This window comes from Corvus brachyrhynchos, unplaced genomic scaffold (assembly GCF_000691975.1).
Source record: "Corvus brachyrhynchos isolate BGI_N302 unplaced genomic scaffold, ASM69197v1 scaffold395, whole genome shotgun sequence".
NCBI classification, from domain to species: domain Eukaryota; kingdom Metazoa; phylum Chordata; class Aves; order Passeriformes; family Corvidae; genus Corvus; species Corvus brachyrhynchos.
Genome location: NW_008238340.1, coordinates 1,492,992 through 1,507,789, shown reverse-complemented (window position 1 = coordinate 1,507,789; position 14,798 = coordinate 1,492,992). Strand labels below are relative to the sequence as shown.

At 47.2% G+C, this 14,798-nt stretch overlaps 1 protein-coding gene and 1 long non-coding RNA gene across 9 annotated transcripts in view; both read left to right on the top strand.

Annotated features, from left to right (window-relative positions):
* Positions 1–14,798, top strand: part of CAMTA1 (calmodulin binding transcription activator 1) — a 232,511-nt gene that overhangs the window by 26,245 nt on the left and 191,468 nt on the right. The window contains exon 1 of one of the 8 annotated variants that reach the window (XM_017735066.1): positions 3,145–3,224. The exons of the other annotated variants lie outside the window; for them this stretch is intronic. The gene's annotated coding sequence lies outside the window, so the exon portion shown is untranslated. Of the gene's footprint in view, positions 1–3,144; positions 3,225–14,798 lie in introns of those variants that run through there. 8 annotated transcript variants of the gene reach the window in all.
* On the top strand, positions 3,223–11,814 carry LOC108446910. Its single transcript, XR_001862249.1, has 2 exons — positions 3,223–5,334; positions 6,968–11,814. It is a non-coding gene; the product is annotated as an uncharacterized LOC108446910 (long non-coding RNA).

Genomic DNA, 14,798 nt, shown 5'->3' with positions numbered 1-14,798 from the left:
CAGGAATGTGGTGCTGGCATTCTGCTTGCAGTTCCTCAGTTGTGTTTACAGCCCTAGTGACTGCTGTGAGTGGGCTGGGGATTGAGCAAAATTAGGAGGTTACCTACCAATCCTGGTAATTTTGAACAAGGGCAGTAATACCTGCTATGCTGTTTATGCTCAGACACAGAGAGGATCCTCATCTTCCTCTTAGGAAAACCTAGCTTTTTTCCCTTGCCTTTGGTTCATGTTAGGATGAACCTAGTGAAAAAGGGCTGATCTAGTAGTGCTGGGCAGTTAGTATGTCAGAGTGCTGGAACTGGAATGGCTCCTGTAAAGCAGAGCAAACAGAGGGAGGGTTGGGAGTAATGCACTGCCCTCCTGATTTTTTTTTTTTTTACTCCAAGTGAACTTTTTTGAATAAATTAACTTTATTACACTTAATGATACCCTAAATAAAAAAATTACTTCATCATTAGTTTTAGCATATTGTACACAAACTATAAAATGGTGATGGTATTTAACCGCCTGACTGTTTGTCCTTAGTAACCTGTCGAAGTACTGCTGAATATTGGTCAGTGGTATTAGGTTTTTTTGCTGTTTGACACTTCCAGGTTCCTCCACAGAGAGTGGGGTGTTATAGATGACCGTAGTTCAGCAGCAACAAATATGTGTCCAGACACTTGGACAGTGGCTGTACTGTGGCTCCAAATCCTTTGTCTGTCTTGCGGGAAAATAGGATGAAATATTATTTCCTCCAGTTGATGGACCTGATGTGCTTTTCCTAACCTGTGTAATCGTCCTTGTTAACTGTATATGGTTATCCTGAAGTGTAGTGTCAAAAGCAAAAGTGGAATCCGGTGTGTGGGGAATAAAAAGTTGGAATTACCAGTTATGGAAACCCTTCTTGAAACATGAGGGAGTCAGGAAAGTGGATTAATTCAGTTAATATTTACCTGTTTATTTGCAGGTTGTAGTGGTAGGTATCACTGCATTGTGTATCTGAGTCTCTGGCTTCAGCAGCACTGAGTAAAATACTCACTGGTGTTACACAATTTGTACTTCCAAGTTTGCAAGGAAAATGTTACAACAAAGTCAATTTAGAAAGTCAGTCTCTCTGCCAGGGCCCGGCATGTACACACACGAAGGAATTGGTTTACTTGGCAAATGAATGGGAACTGAGGAGATTATATTTTGTAAGGGATTGCAGTCCTGTCATCTTGGTCTCAGGTTTGCTGCTTCTAAGGGTGGCTGTTTCATTTGGAAGAGAAAAATCAGAGAATTTAGATGGGAAAGAAAAACTAGATATGAGGGAAAAATTAGTGCCAGTGAAAGCAAAGGTTTTCTGCAGAGGCAGTGCCTAAGGAAAAGAGGGAAAGAAGCAGTGATCTTTGCGGGGAACAGGGTCCTAGGGAGGGCAGGAGAGGGTGTAGTCTGCTGCAAAGGGGAGAAAGTAAAACCAAGTCTCATTCCTTTGATTCTGGTGTCTGTGTCCCGTTGACAGACCACAGGAGCTGGGAGCTGTTTGCAGCATGCAGCCCTGGACAGAGCCAGGCACTGGAGAACCCTGTGGAGCTGCCCCACCTTGTGCCCCATCATTGTTGTCCCAGGGCTAAAATGTTCCTGGAGTTACCTAAAACTTATCTTTGTGCAAACTTTTTGTTACCTGAGAAGCTGTGAGGGAGCCCCACGACGTTGGTCTGTCCTGCAGGCATGTCCCTGTCATGCAGCTCTGAGATTCCTGAGCTCTGGGGTCTTCCTGGTGGCACAAGTCATGTTCATGCCTTCAGACTTAATTACCTGATGAGTCACTGCAAGTCTGTGTCCATGCTGTTGAGTTATTGCAAAGTTTCTGGGTTCCCAAACTGCTTTCTTTCATATCGAGGTCGTACAGTGTGAGCTGTGGTGAGAGGAGGCAGCCCAGCACACCAGTGAGGGAACAGCGGAAATGTGGGCTTACTGGTTTGGCTCACAGAAATTGGAATTGATAAATGTTAGAAATAATGGCAGGAACTGAGTTTTAAGGTCAACAAGCAATAGCTTTAGCAGGAGGGTTTGCCAGACACTGTTGCTGAGGGAGAATATGGACTTACTTGCATTCTCCAGCAGGTTCCTGACTGTGACACACATGAAGCAGGCATGACGTGGAAAGATGAGACATGTTTTCTGGAAAAACATCCAGGCAGACTAGATCCTTGTGCTACGTGTCATTGTTACATACGGTGATTCTGTTGACACTGGGGGCTTCTTTGCCTTGCAAAGGCAGGGTTTTGTGCAGGGAGTTTGTTTCTTGGCTTCAAGCACAGAGCTGGTTTGGTCCCGATAAGAGTCTCCCAAAACTTAATGCCTTTCCAGGCAGGGGGAGGGATGCTGGAATGAAGAGGGATGCAATGCCCTTGGTGGTTGTCTTTCTCCAAAAGTTATCTGATGTAAATATTACATTCTCTGCATAAATTTAGTATAGATAATTGACTGCATCTTGCTTGGAAATGGGTACCAAAGGTTGTTTTATAGCTTCTGTGTAATTGAAATTCCAGGAGGAGAGGCCTTTGTCTTGGAAACCACATTTGAATTACTTTTTTATTGGAGTGTTAAAGCAATACGTTACGATGTGAGGGGTTCAGTGTGCATGTGTGTCAATAATTACCAGATTTCCACAGTTACAGTGAATAAAGCAAACTGTTGAAAAAGCATGTCAAGCTTTCCCTGAAAAGCAACGGTCTGACAGTCGTGTTGACAGCCAGGAGTGTTCTGACCTAAACAGAGCCTCCTTGGCACAGGGAGCAGTCAGTGCCAATGCAGGACCTGCAACTGATGCTTGGGCTGTGCTGCCTCATACCCTCAGTGCTGAAAACAGTTTGTGAAACAAGGAACCAGTGCTCCAGCATGGAAATGGGAAAACTTGTAGGAGCCTGTCTACAGGGAGGTTAATAATAACAGCAAGCCAAAGTGGCTGGAAACAGGAGTTGCTCAGTGTGGCCAGGGCAGTGTGGCCACAGGAATGGTTGGTTGTCCACAGGAGGGTCAGTGGCTGAAGGAGGGTCGGCAGCCACCGGCACAGGAGAGCGGTGCTGCCGCGGGCTGTGTGTGGAGTGCGAGAGCTTTGATGTGCTTCCATAGAAGGTTCTAGTTTTACTCACTGAAGCTCCTTTGTTTTGCAGAGATCTTGATGCAGACGCCCTTTTGGATTTCTTTTTAATAGTGTGTGACCCTTCACCTTTGATCCCTTGACCTGCATTACTTTGGTAACCATTTCATTTTTTAATTTCATTTCATTTTTAATTTTGGTGTGTAAGCTGTAACATTTCATCATTTTAAACTGTAGCGTTCTTTGACCTCCCCAGATGTCTTTTTTCTTTTCTATGAGGATGCGCAATGTTGGTTTTTCTTGAATAAACATTATTTCACTTGTTAATAAAATATGTAATTTTCGTTGTTTTTTGCTTCTTTCAAGTTTAACTGTGCGTATGTTGCCTGTATAATACTTTACTTTTTTTGATCTGTGTTCTCCCACTTAATCTATTTTGATATTTATGTACATCTTTGCTTTTAATTTACATTTTCTCTTTTGTTAGTAAAACCCATGCTCGTGGCCTGTCCGGGGCCCATCTGTGTCCCCTTCTAGTCAACTTTCATAGTTTAAAGTAACCTTGGGAGCATTTCAGATACACTTAAGAGTAAGAACTATTCTGTGCTGTTAAAATTTTCTTCCCTGTCCTGAAGTTAACTTTTCCTAACCATCAGCTCCAAACTGATAGCTGTTTTAATAAAAGATTAGGCTTTAGACCAAAATGAAAATCTCACTTGAAACTCAATTTGCATTTATTTTTCTGTTATCATTGGAGCCCAAAGGGAAGTTATCAATGCTTGGAGCTGTGCTTTAGGCACGGCTGTGCTTAGGGAAGCAGCGTTCTGTGTACGTGGGATGGCAAAGCCCCCAAAGCTTAGTTGCTTCTTTCCATTTTCCTGTTGAAAGGGAAGCAGTGGATAAGACAGATTTTGGCCAGATTCTATTTTTATCTGGTAAATGATCATACGAAATCCACTGAGCACAGCCCACTGAAGTACAGATTACTTTTTAAGTGTCTCATTATTTTATTCTCTAACATTTAATGCTGAAGTTTTAATTGCACACAGATGAAGCTGCTAAATGAGCACTGAAATGGATTTAGGTCTTCTCAGAGCCTTGTTGATGCTTATAAAACTTTATATCGTTCTTAGGACTACAGATTAAAATTGTAGCAAGCTCTTCACATAGTGCCACTGGGCTCTGCCCGTGCCTGGCCTCTGGAGGAGCCTGAAGCTCACCCGAACACCCTCCTGCTGACCCTTTCCCCAGGGAAACTGGGCAGCATCAGGCTCTGCTCCCCTGTCTGGGGGTCCTGTTGACCTCCAGGGCTGAGCCTGAGTTGTCTCCTTCCCCTGAGTCCTCTGTGAGTTCTGAGGGATTCAGCCCTAGCAGGTCCTACCTGAGCAGTGGGGATGCACCGTCAACATCAGAACCTGGTTCAGGAAACAGCTGGTTTGAATTGGCATCCCTGCTTGAGAAAGGTATTTCACTGATCTCTGTGCTTAACCACAAGATCCCTGTTTTTAAACTGCCCTTGTGTGGCAGAATTGCCTGTTAAAGTAGTGGCAGATGCAGTATTCACAGAACTCCGTGCCCAGCACCTCTGTGTTACTGTGTGAGTTTCTCTGACTTTGTGGCTATGAGCTGCGCTGGACTGTCACAGCCTCCATAAATGCTTGAAGCATTCAGGTGGATTTTTCTTTCCCCTCCTGTTCCAAATTTTAGCTGTAATAGTTTTTGTAGACCTGGAGTTGTCAGTTCAGGTACACAGACTGCTGCTCCTCACTGAGCCTGTTTGGGATAGCTGGGATTTGGCTTTGGCTTGGGTTTAATGCTACCTGTCAGCCCGAGAAGAGGAATCCTCCAGAAACCATCTTACGCCATTTCTCCAGTCTCCAGAACAGGGTTTTTAAAACTCAGCGGGGAAAAATACTTACTTTGCCTAAGAAAACTCCTCAAAGACTTTTTCTCCTTGTAACACATATTTTATGTTGGCAGCAGTTACATGTGAATGCCTTGACTTTCCAGGGCAGCAAGTCTTAAAAACATTTATTTAAATGTCTGGAAACTGAAGGGAATCTCCCTCCCTGTGCAGAGGGCTGGCTGTTGGCTGCCTCCTGCTAGAACAAATAGCAGAGAAAAAGAAGAAATGGAATAAAAATGTCTGATGTTGGGAATTTGAGTCAATAATATAAAATCAGAGCTTAAAAGACGGTTAGAATGTCTTCTTTTTTTTTTTGTCTCATTTCATGTTTTGTCATGTCCATCCTGCCGTCTTTCATAAGGTAAGCGCTCTGACCCATGGTACTCTCTGGGTGTAGCTCCCAAGGTGGTGGGATGACAGAGTGGTGCATGCTTTGTTGTGATATTTCCACATACTGTGTTAGATGCAGATGGTTATTCAGAGAAATCGGCGTTAATAATATGGGTTATGCCTGTTCAGCTATTGCATGGGCTTCCAGGATGCTAGAGCTGCTGAGGGAGGAAGGAGGTACAGCCCTTGGGAAGGGAGGAGATAGGAATTTTTCAGTATAAAACCCAGTAAATTTTGGTAAGAAAATCTGCTTTGTTGACCCAGCAATAGCACTGTCATTTGCCCCAGCGTAAAATCTGTCCCCAGGTTTTTGCTGCAGTGCTGCTGGATACAGCAGGAACAGCAACAGCTGACCCTTGGATGGCAAGAGATGATGGAACTTAATTCACTTTACTGAGCTTGTTTTTCACTGAGCAGGAACTCAAATACATGTTTTCGTCAAACACTTAATCAAAGAACTACACAAATGCTGCAGAATGTTTGCAAAGCAAAACATTTGTCTATTTAAATATTGAGAGAATACTCTATTGAGAGATTTGTTCCTGCTTACAAGATTTTTCTGTTACTCAAAGCCAGAGTGTTGATAACATCCACTCCTGAAACAAGTCTTAATTTTGAAATCTATGCAGTATGTTCTGCTGCTGAAGGCTTTTATATTTTAACCTTAACAGAAGGCTGAAGGGCTGAAATGAAATCCTTGGCACACGTACAAGATTCAGAGTGTTGCATGTCTTGCAGTTCAGGTGATGCAGCTGGGGTTGGATATACCTAATCTGCTTTATTCAACCTAATAGACACCTGTGTGTCATCTGCATGTGCTGCTCATTTAATAAAACATAGGCAGCAGCAAATTGCTCACTTTGGTCTGACTACTTCTGAAAATCAGATGTATTGGTCAGCACAAACACACCATTTTCTGTTAACACTGAAACTCATCCAGAGGTGCAGGATGAAAGTACAGGACAGGTCTGTATGCCTCGCCCAAGACTGTACCTGGGAAAACACAGATTTCCGTGCACCACCTGACCTTATGCAATAAACTGAGCAAGTGCCAGCTAACCCTACTCATGTTTCAGGGCTGGTGGGTTCTAGGCATGGATCCCACTGCTCCCACTGCTCTTGTGCTCAGAGGGGAAGGGAATTCCCCCTTTCTAGAGCAGAGCCCGAGTGCTGTTCTGACCTTGCACTGGGGCACCGCTGTTGGGCAGGACTGGGATCCTTGGCAGCCACTCTGCAGGGAGGTTGTCTTCAGGGTGGGGGTGAATTTCTCAGGCTTGTCACCCTGCTTGCTGCTCTGGGTGTGCGTTGGTTTGCAAAGTCCTTAAATAATTTAATTATTGCTCCTGCTTTAGTTTCTAACTTCTCGACTTGCATTAAGGACTCTGATGGCTGAGGGGTTGAGTTGGCACCATTGGGCAGCCAGCCCTGGCCCTCTCCTGTGCTTCTGCTTTTCCTCTGCTTCAGAAGTAGAACTGTAGCCCTTGACACCCTGCATTGGCTTTGTGTCTGCTAGAGCAGGGTCCTCTGCCTGTCCCCCGCTCGTAGCTGCACATCCAGCTCAGAAAATGCTCAGTGATAAACATGTGTTTTTATTTCTCCTTCAGGTTTGGCTTGTCTGCTTTTCAGCTCTTCTAGACATTGGAAATTCCAGTTTGTGTTTATTTTCTCTGGATTCCTTCCCACAAGACAGAAGTGAATTCAGCATGGATTGTTGGGGAAAGCCTTGGCTGGGAATAAGGATAATTGCAGCCTCTGGCTGTGCCACAGTTTCACTGATTATTTCTTTTAAGTTACTCACCTGCACTGTATCTGTTTCCTCAGCTGTAAAATGTGGGTAATTACCTCCATTGTAAAATGTTACAGGGTCTGCTGGTAATTATATGAACGAAGTGCTAATTACAGTGATTATCCCTTGGACCTAGTCTAGATATGGATGATGTTCCTGTTGTGATGAACGTATGAAACAAATACTGCAACTTGCCTTTCTCCGTTCTTTGCGAGGGGCCTGGAAGGTGCTGCGTCACGCGATGCGTTCCCAGTGAGAAGCTCTGCTGCCGTGTCATCCAGGTCCCTCTGTTAATTTCTCGTCCCCCTCCACCCTCATGTGTTACAGGGCTGTGGGCTGAGGAGGGGCTGAGGAATTACTGATTCAGTAGTTGGATCCACATATGATCTGATAGCCAGGGTTTATGCTGTGGCTTTGCTTTTCCTCTTGGGATATGTAGAAGGTGGCAGCCAGGGAACAGTGCTCCTGAGGTACAGGTTGGGTTGGGGCCAGTCTGCGCTGCCTTGTGGCCTCTGTTCCTTAAGAAGTTCTGACCTTGATGCCAGGAGAGGTGTCCTTCCAGCTGTGGAGATTATTTCCCTCCTGTAAAAGCCTACAGCTTGCAAGACTTTATTATCAAACATTTTATTTGCCTTTCTCTTCTCCATTTATTTAGGACACATTTTCTTTGTAGCTGGGAATAGCTCTGCTGTCCCCTGAGCAGGGCTGGGTAGTGGAGGAAGAATTGATATTCTTCAAGGTAGAAATGAAGTGTTCTCATCCAGAAAATCCTGCTGCTGCCACTGGGAAGGTGCTGTAGTTTTTGATGGTAGTAATAAGTCACGTCGTACATCCGGTAACAATGAGAATCTCCTTTCCTACCCAATCCCTGCCTTCCCTGGGCACAGACCTCATGGCACAGTAACAACAAAAATCATGTGCTTGGTTCATCTTGCTGCAGCTCTGCCTGCTCTGTTCTGCCACATCTGATTCCCTGCCTTCCTGGGTTCTGCTGAACAGATTTTCAGCCTTTGCCTCCAGCTTCCATACACCTGCTTCCCATCAGCCTCAGTCTTTCTTTGCCCTGGAAGAGCAGGCTCAGTTATGTCTTCAGAATTTGGTAGCTGAGGAGCTCTTCCTTTCTCAGAGTTTGATGAGTGCAATGAATTTTGAACTTTCCAGAGAAGGTTTTAGTTACAGTCCAGGATGATGGTTTGGAAAGGCTTTGTGGCAATGAAAAGATAGTCTTTAATTGCAGTTTTGCACCTCAATTTTCCAGACTAGATGCTCTTCTCTGACAGCTTCTGATTGATTCTATAGCCTTTTCTTTTCCATGACAGGATGCTTGAGTGCTCCAAGGATGGGAGCAACGCGCCACTCCTGATAGGTGAAAGCGGTCATTGCCAGGCAATGAGGGTATGGAAAGAACTTGCCTTGTTAGGTGGAAGAAAAAGTAAATGAGGGATTATCGTCCCTCCCACGATTTGTTCTTGCCTTGCTTTAGAGCATCTAAACTAGAGATGTGTGTCTGTAGTGTGTCTGCACTTCACCTAATGCTCATCTGCCAGACTTGTTTAAAAATCTTTCATTTGGGAAGGAAAAAATTCGGTTTGTTCCTGCAGGAGCATCATCTATTAAGATGAATTAATTTGGTGTGAGAGGCTTCAAAAGTGAATGATGCCATATCCATGTTCTTATTGCCTGTTGCACAAGTGAACTGATTTGTGTGCTCTCTGCAAGTCACATATTGAAGGATGTTAAATTACTGTGTAACCTGGAGGGTAATCCGTGATTCAGATTTGAGATTTATCCAAGTCTAATTTTGCAGCATTCTTGCAAAAAGTGGGAAGGTGTACAGTATCTGGGATTTCTATATCTTGGCACCACTCTGAATGCCGTACATTAACAGTGTAGATAACACACAAATTTTTAAAAAAAACTTAAATGTTTAGTAACATAATAATTATAAACTTTCTCAAGTCTTCCTTCTCTTAAAAATGAGTGCACTGTTTGGTTTTCATTGAGGTGCAAAGTGTTGCATAAAATCACTGCAACTTGTGACAAAAATGCTTTCAAGTATTTGAATGAAAATGCAGCATCACCATGAAAACAAAAGTGTTAGTGCAAAAGTGGTTCCAAACGAGGTGCTGCTAAATGAAGGTTTTCCTGGTTTTGAGAGCAGGTTTTAAGCACTGATGTACCCCGTGGGGGGCAGCTGCACACCCCAGAGAAGGAGCTGAGCACTTTGTACTTGTCAGAGGTTGCTACAAAGAAATCTATTCATTTTTACTTCTTTCTGTAATTACCTGTCCCTGCTTGGCTTTGTGAGTCAGTAGGTTATAGACAAACACGCTGGCTGGTTGTGAGCCGAGCAGAGCAGCGCAGCAGAGCCGGCAGTGCCGCTGGCCGCAGCCCCCACGGTTGCCTGTCCTGTCCGGGCTGTGCCAGTGGCCGTGGTGCTTTTGGCATCGCCTCGTCACCCAGCCCCGCTCGGTACCGGGGACGTGGCGCGTGCCGGCGGCACGGCCTGGTGCCCCGGAGCCGCCGGCCGAGGAGGCTGGAGCTGCCTGTCCCCGCGGCCGCGCCGGAGGAGGAGGAAGAGGAGGGTTTCCATCGCGCCCCGTTTCCAGCTGCCCCCGTGTCTGTACGGACGCGGAATCCCCACAGGAGGGTGCTGCGAAGGCACTGAATGTGCAGGTTTGCAGGGAAGATCAGGGCTTGGAGGAGACGGCGATCGTGGCTCTGGCAAGGGCAGCGCCTCAGCCGTCCCCGAGGAGGGGCGTGGAGGGTGGTCGGTGTTGGGGCTCGCAGCACCCCGCTGCCGTGCTGGTGGGCTCCCGTGTCCGGGTGTCGGAGTGGGAGCGACGGCAGTGGAACACTGACATTCGGGTGCTACTGGGTCAAGGGCTTGGTAGCTTCAAAGCATCCCCGGGCTGTTCCCCTGCCTCCTGCTCGTGGCTGGTGTTGGGACCCTTCCCCTGTGAGCATCGTCCGTGGCCAACGGGTCGTGTGGCTTCTCTGCAGCGAGCCTTGGGGCCACCCAGCTACTTTCCTGTCTGCATGTAGTATGTTTAGTCTGCACAAGTGGCAGAATGCATTTGCTTGCAAGTAGAGACAGCCTCCAAGTTCTGTCCTAAAATACTTTGTAGGTTGGACCATTTTATTCAGCGTGATCAGATGAGAAATAATGACAAAACCTCCCTTTGGTTCCTGGTTGTGTAACCCTCTTCCAAATATTTTCATTAAAGGGATTATTCATTTTGCATAATACATGCTCATGCCAGAAAACTTGTCTGACAAGGCCAGTTAAGCGGCACTTTCACGTGATTGTCCCTTTAGCTGTGTGCTGCTTCACCCTGAAATAGTGTGATCATTTAAGAGTGAACAGCCCTCTACCCCAGGGGCTGCACACATCCGCTCTGCCCCTCACTTCCTTCTGCTGCTTTTCACTTTTTAAATAAACTTTTGAAACTGAAGATTATATAACTGAAGTAGAGTTAACTGAACTGACTTCTCTTTGGGATGACCTCTAGGATGTGCAGGGGGATTCAGTCTAGTTCTGTTGTATGGGAGTGTGGGAGCTCTGATTCCTTCCCTTTAATGGCAGCAGGATCAACTGAAGGAGCTGTGTTAGAGAGGGGGTGTAAAATCAGCTGCTCATTGCATCACAGCACCTCACTTGGAAACCTGGGACTGAGATCCATGTGCGAGTCCCTGTGGGGTTCCCTGCTGGCCACGGGGGCATCACGCCATGTGCCGGTTCAGTACCTGGGTTTGGATCCCAGGTGTTTGGATGGAGGACAGTGTCCAGCAGTGATGGTGCTTTGTGTTACTCTGTGGGTTTGACACTCATCTGAAATTGCATCACCAAAAAACCCTTTTGGTGGGATGGGTGATCCTGAAGTTTGGCTAATACACACTGTGGAAGAGGTGCCTGACAGTAGCGGGGGCTCTGCCTCAGCACCCACATGGCAGGATGGAGCTGGTCTCATGTCCAAATGGTGTTAGATCAGCTGCAGGCAAATACAAATAGACTTGGATTTTGGCCCTGTAAAGGGAGACTTTCAGCTTCCCCCGGGAATTCTGCCTTGGCAGAAACCAGCTGTAGTTCAGTGGTTTCTGTTACCAGGCAGAGTCTGTTTGGATGTTAGAAAATTAGAGCAGAAATTCCTGCAGCAGTCAGCTGTGTCTGCATCACCTCTGTGACCTCTAACTGCTACTCCTGCAAACAGTTGCCATTAAACACAGTCAATAACCCCCTTCTGCATTCCATCGGATCGTCTCTTCCTGCCATCTCAAATGAAAAATAAACAAAAGAGCTTAAGCGTGCAACGTGCTAAATAGACTAATCAGCTGTGAAAATATTTTATGGGGGAATCTGGGGCAAGAGCTGTCAGTGGGAGCGAGCTGATTGGAGCTGCAGCAAAACAGCTCCGGGAGGCGGGCATGGGGACAGAGAAGGGAAAGGTTTGTTCAAATGTATGTGTGCTATGTTTTTTACCCCTTTCTGAGTAGTTTTAGGAAATCCTTCCCTCTGTAAATTGATTACCTCTGCACATCAGAAGGCCTTGGCTCTAAGTACGTGTTAAGCTGCTGCTGTGCTGATTTGACTTTGCCTGTTAAATGTAAAACAGGTTTTAATCTTCTCATTTAGATGTTTTAATAGAAAGTAAATGTTTAACTTGCTTTGCTGTGGCCTCCAAATCTTTAATCCGTGGGAACATTTTTAATGAAAGGAAAACGTGCTTTTGTTTAAAGCACGGGGTGATGCTGTGGGCAGCAGTGCTGGTGGGGGGAATTGCAAACCCACATCACATATTTTTGGCTCTGGTGGATCCCGTATTTGGGGATTATGGGTTTAGGAATATGTTGGGGAGAGTGGCAAGGACCACGTCTTGGGACAGTCTGTGGCTGGGAAGGGGTTTGTAACCATGCTATAAGTTCAGTGTTAGTGATTCCTGCCCCAGAGTTCAGAATTGTCCCTGTGTTCTGATGGTGTTACAGGGCTGTTGCTGCTCCAGCAAGGGAGAGCTGAGCAGAGCCGTGCACTTGCCAAGGAAACCGCAAAGCAGGCAGCACCGGGTTTTGTTCTGCACACAAAAGGGGGGGGTTCTGCTCTTCTGTAGCCACTCAGCTTATTTATGATTTAGTTTAATGTAATTTGTTAAAAAAGACGTGTGGCTCCAGGACACACAGACGGCTGGAAAAGTACCATGATAAAGTCAAAACTGAGCAAGGAGTGGAACACACGGTGAATGTGGATAGAAACCGCCTGGGGGCAAGCCCAGGCACCTGTGCCCACTTTGGGGCAGGACCCACAGCCATTTGCCCCTTCAGATGCATTTTATGCCTCAAATTAGAATTGGGACTTTACTAGGTTAAAAGTGCAGCAAGTCCTGGAAGATGGAGAGTGCTGCCAAAGGATTTACCTGCGTGTTTCCCACCAGCCTGTGCTGCCAGAACGGAGACGCTGTTCAGGACTGCTGAAGGCAGACAGGCACCTACATGGAAGGGCTTCATAAACACCACTTCCCTCATTGGAAAGCCAACTGCAGTGATAAAGCTTTGGCTGGGTAAATAAAGTGCTCTGATTTCCAGGCCTGCATTGTAAGTTGTCAAGCTGTAATTGTGTAAGTGCCAGGGTTATAAATAGCGGGTACAGCTGGCAAGCCCCAGCCATGGCACACCGAGGCACCGGTGCTCCGTAGTGAGAATTGGGAGGATTGTTCTTTTTGGGGTTTTGGCTTCTCCCTTCGCACTCCATGCTTTTCCCACCTGGGCTTGCAGGGACTGGTTCCTGCAGCCAGGCCTGGCTATCCTTCCTGGGACAGGGGCCAGCTTGGAGGCAGGAGCATCCTGCGGCACCTGGATTTGTACTTGATCTGTGCATCAACCGGGCCACGTGCAGAAGGCAAGGAGAAGAAAACTGTTGGTAAAATAATAAATCTACTTCAAACTAAAACAGTTCATTACTGCAGCATCAATACACTTAAGGGGCTGGTGCTGCATCACAGGTATGTGAATGCCTATGGAAAATGGTGTCATATGGTGTGTCCCAGCAGTATCTGCAGTGAAGGATTCACTGTTCTCCACAAGATGACTGGGGAGCAGTTTGCATACATCCATGGGGAAACAGAGCTGCTCCTTCACTGTGCACCAGAGGGATGAGTTAGGTTTACAACATAGTAACTTAAATGTTTAATTTTCTGAGTTGTTGTTCTAATTAAATTAATTCGCAATTGTTTTTCTGTTTGCCTTTTTCCTTTGACTTTTTTTCCTCTTTGACCAAAATCTTAATAACCCTAACAAGTCACGGGCACACCAAGATCCTGGGACAGTGCTGGGGGCTGAGGAGAGCAGAGCCAGGGCTGTGTGTGGAGGGTTGCGGTGTGACAGGAAGACGGTGGTGGAAATGTTTGCCTTCCCTGTGGGAGTGGGTTGAAATGCTACATCAGACACGTGTCACCAAAATAATAAAAGTACTATGAAAGCAATCAAGTATGCGTTAGCCACTTGGCGTGTTATAGGTGGCTCCTCCCCGTGCAAGGCCAAGCCGTTCTGAATTCATCCCCCGGGATTTGGCGTTAAAACATGTTCGCTGCCAGCTGACAGAAGAGTCAAGCTCGGATTTATTACCGGCACCTGCAGTAAAAAATGACAGATGATGCGAATGTATTTAATTATCATTCAGCGCCACGTCTCTGCCTGCTCCGGTCGCGGGGCTGCAGCTGGCACACACTTTAACTTAAGTCAGTGTGCTTATCTGGAGAGGGGCCCGGAGGAAGCGGCCGGGGGAGCCGGGAGCTCCTCCGGGGCCCGGCTGAGCGAACGCGGGTCTCGCCACACGCTCGCTCAAACGCGTTGCCCCATCCCCGGCCCTCCCGCAGCTCCGCTCCGCCAGGGAACGCGTTATCCGAGCACAGTGCAGGAATTCCCCGGAGCGCCGGCCCGTGTCTCTGCCTCGCCGGTCCCTGCGATAGGGGGTCCCCGCTGGCATCCCCCGTCCCGGCGTGCGGGCACGTCCGCTCCCACAGCCGTGCGGCTGCCATCCCGCGTCCCAAAGGCCGCTGCGGTTTGCAGCAAGGTCAGGGGAACACGCCGGGACTGCCGCAGCGGCGCCGGGAACGAAGCGCGGCTCCGCGCCGGCGTTCACGTGTGCCGGTGTTACACGGAGCTGCGGTGCTCTGGGCAGCTCTGCTGTGTGTGTGTGTGGTGTGTGCAGTTACATGGACATGCAGGCGTAGAGATACATGCCAGAACATAGATACACACGTGCATGCACAGATAAACACATGCATACACACATACACATGCATACTCAGATACACACGTGCGTGCTTGGCGTGTGGGAGGTGGCCCAGGTGCTGCTGCCCAGTGCGGTGCTCTGGGCAGCTCTGCTGTGTGTGTGTGTGGTGTGTGCAGTTACATGGACATGCAGGCGTAGAGATACATGCCAGAACATAGATACACACGTGCATGCACAGATAAACACATGCATACACACATACACATGCATACTCAGATACACACGTGCGTGCTTGGCGTGTGGGAGGTGGCCCAGGTGCTGCTGCCCAGCTGCCTCAGCCCCAGGTGCCGCGGCCTCTCCCAGCTGCTGTCAGTGAGCACTGATGAGGCTGCCGGGGGGACTGGGACAAGCCAGGAGCCTGCCC